Genomic DNA, 6,458 nt, shown 5'->3' with positions numbered 1-6,458 from the left:
CCTATTTCCACACTTATGTGTGTATAAATATATATATAATTGATAACCTGTTTGATATATCTGCATTTATCATACTGTATTGCGTACTTACTAATAAACACTATTAGTTAATAGCAATCACAGATTCCAAAATGTGTTTTCCATTTCTACTGGTTCTTTAACCCGTCACGGGGTGCGTGGCAGGAGTTAAATACTATCACAATGAAATAATAATTAGGTGACACGTGCATATTCATGAGCGCAATTGCCATTTCTCCTGCGTTGCCAAATCCGTGGTTGTGACAGGGCCCCGCGCTCTAGGCGGAGCCCCTGAGGCGCCACTGACTTGTGCCCACTGGAAGTCCCGAATGAGGGATTTGTCCAAGATGTCCTTCAGTGATGCTGGTAGATAAGTGCCATGGTGTACACTGCCAATATCGGAGCCAAAGACTTCCACGGAGATTCAGAAACAAGAACTTTTACAGAAATAACTCGACCAAGTAACACCGTGAGATGAATCAATCTCAAAATGAGGACCCACCGATCGGTGCTAATCGGGCATCTGCTTCAACAATAAAACTAACACAGAATCCCTGAGCTGACAAAATAAACTTAACAAATTTAAACAGAAAGCACCAGGAAACAGCATTACAAAGAGCGAGAAAAACACAAGGACTCTTGGACCATTAATAATTGTTGCTAAGCCACAATTAGCCAATTCAGGTGCTCTGAAGGCCTCTGAGCCCAATGCTCTCTGATGCCCTGCAAAGCCGTGAAGAAGTCACGACAGGACCCCCTCCCTATAGCTGGCAGCTGATGGCCCAGGAAGACCTGAAACCTCGAGATCCAGGAATGACTCGAGAGACCTGGGAAACTTAAGAGGGAGGCATGGGGAACTCGAGAGGCAGGGAGACTCAGGAATCCACAGGGACCCGAGAACCCCAAGAGACGGAGAGAACAGGGAACCCCAACAGACTGAGAGAACAGGGAACCCCAACAGACGGAGAGACCCGAGAACCCCAACAGACTGAGAGACCCGAGAACCCCAACAGACTGAGAGACCCGAGAACCCCAACAGACTGAGAGACCCGAGAACCCCGACAGTCTGAGAGACCAGGGAACCCCAACAGACTGAGAGACCAGGGAACCCCAACAGATGGAGAGACCAGGGAACCCCAACAGACTGAGAAACCAGGGAACCCCAACAGACTGAGAGACCCCGAGAACCCCAACAGACTGAGAGACCAGGGAACCCCAACAGACGGAGAGACCAGGGAACCCCAACAGACGGAGAGACCAGGGAACCCCAACAGACTGAGAGACCAGGGAACCCCAACAGACGGAGAGACCAGGGAACCCCAACAGACTGAGAGACCAGGGAACTTCAACAGACTGATTGACCCGGGAACCCCAACAGACTGAGAGACCAGGGAACCCCAATAGACTGAGAGAGCCGGGAACCCCAACAGACTGAGAGAGCCGGGAACCCCAACAGACTGAGAGACCAGGGAACCCCAACAGACTGAGAGACTAGGGAATCCCAACAGACTGAGAGACCAGGGAACCCCAATGGACTGAGAGACCAGGGAACCCCAACAGACTGAGAGACCAGGGAACCCCAATAGACTGAGAGACCAGGGAACCCCAACAGACTGAGAGACCAGGGAACCCCAACAGACTGAGAGACCAGGGAACCCCAATAGACTGAGAGAGCCGGGAACCCCAACAGACTGAGAGACCAGGGAACCCCAACAGACTGAGAGACTAGGGAATCCCAACAGACTGAGAGACCAGGGAACCCCAACGACCAGTTTGTCTTTGGACTGTGGGAGGAGAATGTACAAGCAATTGAACCCAGGTCACTGGCACTGTAATAGATTCACACCAACTGCTACTTTACCGTGTTTTTGTCTTGTCTTTAAGGTGGAATTGACAACTCTTTGGCTGTAAAGGCCACGGGGAGATGCCTCATACCAAGTCTATTTTATGCTTAATGTTTCCCCAGTCACCCGGAGACTTGACATCAGTGCCCTCACAGCTCAGTGCAACATTCAGCCTTGCTCCTCAGCAATACGGGTGTCGGTGTCATCAAGCTCCAATAACACACAGTGATTCCAGTTAATGGGCTCATCAGGACCAGCGCATCTCAGCACAAAGAAGCAGCCGTCCTAATCAGCCAAAGATTCATGGAAATAGTTAAAGAGACATAAAAAAGACAAACTGAGAAAGAAATTATGCATTTAAATGAAATACAGAACAAATTAGAATACCATCAATAGTACTACAATACCATCAGACTATATTAGTCTGATAGTTATTGACGGAGGAATTCATCCAATGTAAGCTGCTGTGTCATTCTGATTGACTGTAATTAAAACTATCTTCTTCAATGGCAAGATGGGATTAGTGACCAGTGTGACACGTAGACAGCTCTCTCTCTCTCTCTCTCTCTCTCTCTCTCTCAATGAAAACCTGTCAGTTCCTCGAGATGGGTGGGTGGTGCTTGGAGAAGCGATGTGGAATGTTGTAGAATCAGAACGGTGAGTTTTGGTCTCCACTCCCGTTGTTGCAGGTGTGATCTCTCTCCCTCTCTGAGCCTGTCTGAGACACCAATGTGCTGGATTATGGACTGCAGATTTGATGGACTCTGGATCAAGGTCTCTTTGAGGGGTTTCTGCTGTTGCTTGCATGGTGGGGGGTAGGCGGTTGGGGTGTGGTTAACGGTTTTGCTGCTGCTTGTGTAGATAGATTGGTGGCGCGGATTCAGGGCTTCGATGTTTCTCTCATTCATTCTAAGGGGTTTCTTCTTTTGTGGATGTCTGTGAAGAGTAAGATTTTCAGGTTGTATACAGTATACATTCTGATATGAAATTAACCTTTAAACACGTGGATACTCTTCTAGACAAACTTCTGAACAGCAATTCACTGCAAACTTCAGTTTTCCTTTGAGGATGTACCTTTGAGGCAACTAAATGATCTGGCACTTTTGTGATCTCCTGGGAGGTCTAGCGAAGATGAGAGTGGAGAATGCCATCACTGGAGATGGCAGTTTCAAGGCCTGATGGTGGAAGACAAACTCATGATCAGTTCCATTACTCAGTGCCAAGATTAAAATTGTCCATTTCCAAGCTCCTATCACAATTAAGCAGCAGAGTGTCTCAATGAACTGAAGGGAATCGTGTCTATTTTCTCAAACAGTTTTTGTTTTTTAAGAGTCATCCCAATAGGTGGCTGCCCCAATTAACTAGAATACACTGTATTTCAGAAGCATAGACATGCCAGGAGGAGTCAGTAGTGAGTGCTGTCTCTCCTGGACTGAGGATGGAAATGGTGCAGCCTCCTCCCCCGGGTTCAGTCGTCTTTGCCGATTACTATTTCTTCACCACCTCTGCATAGATCACATCTGAAACACAAAAGTCAGATATTAGTTCAGACAGTGAGGGAAGATTGAAGGCTGAGGATTGAAGACTGAAGTTTGAAGACTGAGGATTGAAGACTGAAGTTGGCCTGCCCAGAAGTTAAGGCCCAGGGTTGGCATGTCTAGAAATCCAAGACCTGATGTCTGTGAGCCCACTGGCAGCTGAAGGCCCGGAGGTGGTCTATCCCAGGGTTGGAAGCCTGACAGTGTGGGGATGGGGTGAGAGGGAGGAAAGGGCTTGTATGCAGTGCTTGTTTCTTTCATGGTTGTTGTTCTCTTGTTGCTTGTGTTGTTCTGCTGAATATTGTGGATGTGAGATGTTGGTGCCAGAACGTGTGGTGACACTTGCGGGCTGCACCCGGCACATCCTTGTGTTGTGTTGGTTCTTTACGCAAATGACATTTCACTGTATGTTTCGATGTATGTGTGATAAATACGTGAATCTGAGTCGGAGACTGGCCAGGCCTCTCTGAGGAACAGGAAGCTCAAAGGGCCTGTGCAGTCAGCTCACCATTCCCGATTCCTGTCTCGTACGCCACTGTTTCCCAGCTAGTGTCCTCACCTGTGCAACAAGAGCAAACGAAGTTTGCTTCCCTCCTCTTCTTCCCCCTCCCCTTCCTTTTTCTCCCTCTCCCCACCTGCTCCTCATTCCTCCTCCCTCAATTTTCCCCCTTCCCCTCCCTCTCTCCTTCCATTGCTCCATCCATTTCCCCCTTCCACCACTCTCTCCCTTCCTACCATTCTCTCCCCCTCTCTCCCTTCACCCAGCTCTCACCCCCTTCCTCTCTCTACCCCTCCCTCTCTCTCTTCCCCACTCAGTCCCTGTCTCTCTCCCACTTCACTTATGCCTTTCCTTCACCCCCTTCTCTTTCTCCTTCGTCCCTCCTCCTCGCTCTCTTTTATTCCCTTTCCCCTCCCTCACCCTCTCTCCCCTTTCCCCCCCCCCTCTCTTTTATTCTCCCTCCCCTCTCCTCTCCCACTCTTCACTGCTTCTCCAATCCTTCCCTCCAGTCTCACTGAGGTGGACTGCAGGACCCAGCGGCAGCCAGACACACACCCTGTGAGTGGGAGGGACAGGTGAATGGAGCAGTTGAAGGAGATCATTTTCAAGAATACCTTGAGAGAAAGCCTCACCTGGAGGTCCAGCTTCCTGCTTCTGCCCACCTGGAATTGAAGAAGAACTTTCTGTTAGTCAGCAGGATGACCTCGAAGTGATCCAAGAAATGGTGAAAGGTAAGCGGAGACTGTACCTTGATCTTCAGCTTGTGGTTTGCTTGCCTTCTCACCTCTCATCAAAATAGTGGCGTAAGTGCAGGAATCTGGCTGCTCTGTAAGGAGAGGGATTCGTCTGAACCGACAGCAAATCAAAGTCAGGAGTTGCAATGTTATGTTGAAGCTGTATAAGGCATTGGTGAGGCCCAGTTTGGAGTATTGTGTGCAGATTTGGTCACCTAACTACAGAAAAGATATGAATAAGATTGAAAGTGCAGAGTGCAGAGAAAGTTTACAAGGATGCTGCCAGAACTTGGTGACCTGAGTTATAGGGAAAGATTAAAGAGGTTGGGTTTTATTCCCTGGAGTGTAGGGGGATGAAGGGAGATTTGATAGAGGGATGGGAAATTATGAGGGGTAGTGATAAGATAAATGCAAGCAGGCTTTTTCCACTGAGGTTGGGTGAGAAAACCCACTGAGGGGGCACAGTCCTAAGGTGTTTGGAAGTAGGTACAGAGGAAATGTCAGGGGTAAGTTTTCACAGACAGAAAGCGGTGGGTGTGTGGAATGCACTGCCAGCGAAGGTGGTAGAGGTGGCTACAATAGGGTCTTTTAAGAGACTCTTAGATAGGTAAATGGAGCTTAGATAAACAGAGGGCTATGCAGTAGGGAAATTCTAGGCAGTTTCTAGAGTAGGTTACATGGTCGGCACAACATTGTGGGCTGAAGGGCCTGTAATGTGCTGTAGATTTCTATGTTTCTATGAGACTAGAACTAGAGGCCATAGGTGAAGTGTAAAGATAAAATGTTTAAAGAAAGCATAAGACCATAGAACAGAGGAGCAGGCCATTCAGCCCATCGAGTCTGCTTCACCATTCCATCAAGGTTGATTTATTTTCCCTCTCAACCCCATTCTCTTGCTTTCTCCCCATAATCTTTGACACTCTGACTAATTAAGACCCTGTCAACATCTGCTTTAAATAAACCCAGTAACTTGGCTTCCACATCCATCTGTGGCAATGAATTCCTCACCACCCTCTGGCTAAAGAAATTCCTCCTCATCTTTGTTCTATAATGACATCCCTCCATTCTGAGGCTGTATCCTCTGCTCCTAGACTCCCCCACTTTTGGAAACATGCTCTCCAATTCCACTCTATCTAGGCTTTCAATATTCGATGGTCAGCAGGCAGTCTGAGAAATGGTGAACGGTAAATGGAGACTGTACCTTGATCTTCAGCTTGAGGTTTTCTTGCCTTCCCAAGTCCTGTTGAAATGTTGGCATAGGTGAAGGAATCTGACTGCTCTGTAAGGAGGAGAGTGATTAGTCCGAATCGACTAATGTCTGAAAGCAAGAAATGTTACAACACCTAGCAGCTCACATTTATATAGAGCCTTAAACTAGCTACAGACTGTACAAGACCTTGGAGAGTGGTGTCCACAGGTACATAGTGTTTTCAAAAGAGTTTTGTACAATAGCCTTCATAAATCAAAGTACTGAGTCAGGTGTACAGGTCTACCTAATAAAGTGGCCACTGAGTGTAAATACGATATTCTGAATCACCGACTGTCCACTGTTTCAGCACCTTTAAGAAAATCGAAAGGTTCTGTTGATCATCTGCTTAAGTTCTGAATACAAATTAGACAAAATTCCTCAGCAAATGAGGCAGTGAAGTTGACCTCTCTCACTGCGATTGAAGAGAACGCTGTCGTACACACTGCCGTTGTCTTGTGCTGTCACAAAACACAGGATGGTCACAGGACAGAAGGAAGTTTGGCCCTTGGAGTTTATTCTGGGTCCTCGTTCCATGGGACTTGCTTTTTCCTCTGTGAATTAGCTGAAATGTTCGGG

General features: G+C 47.6%; 1 long non-coding RNA gene across 1 annotated transcript; it reads right to left on the bottom strand.

The window, feature by feature from the left end:
• Nucleotides 1–2,457: 2,457 nt before the first annotated feature.
• Nucleotides 2,458–4,727, bottom strand: LOC132389153 (uncharacterized). The gene is made up of 3 exons (XR_009510438.1): nt 4,648–4,727; nt 4,532–4,561; nt 2,458–3,382 (listed from the first exon to the last, which is right to left on the bottom strand). It is a non-coding gene; the product is annotated as an uncharacterized LOC132389153 (long non-coding RNA).
• Between the last annotated feature and the right edge of the window lie 1,731 nt (nt 4,728–6,458).

The sequence above is a fragment of the Hypanus sabinus genome, unplaced genomic scaffold, assembly GCF_030144855.1.
Source record: "Hypanus sabinus isolate sHypSab1 unplaced genomic scaffold, sHypSab1.hap1 scaffold_485, whole genome shotgun sequence".
Taxonomy (NCBI): Eukaryota; Metazoa; Chordata; class Chondrichthyes; order Myliobatiformes; family Dasyatidae; genus Hypanus; species Hypanus sabinus.
This window is presented reverse-complemented; position numbering and strand designations above follow the sequence as displayed.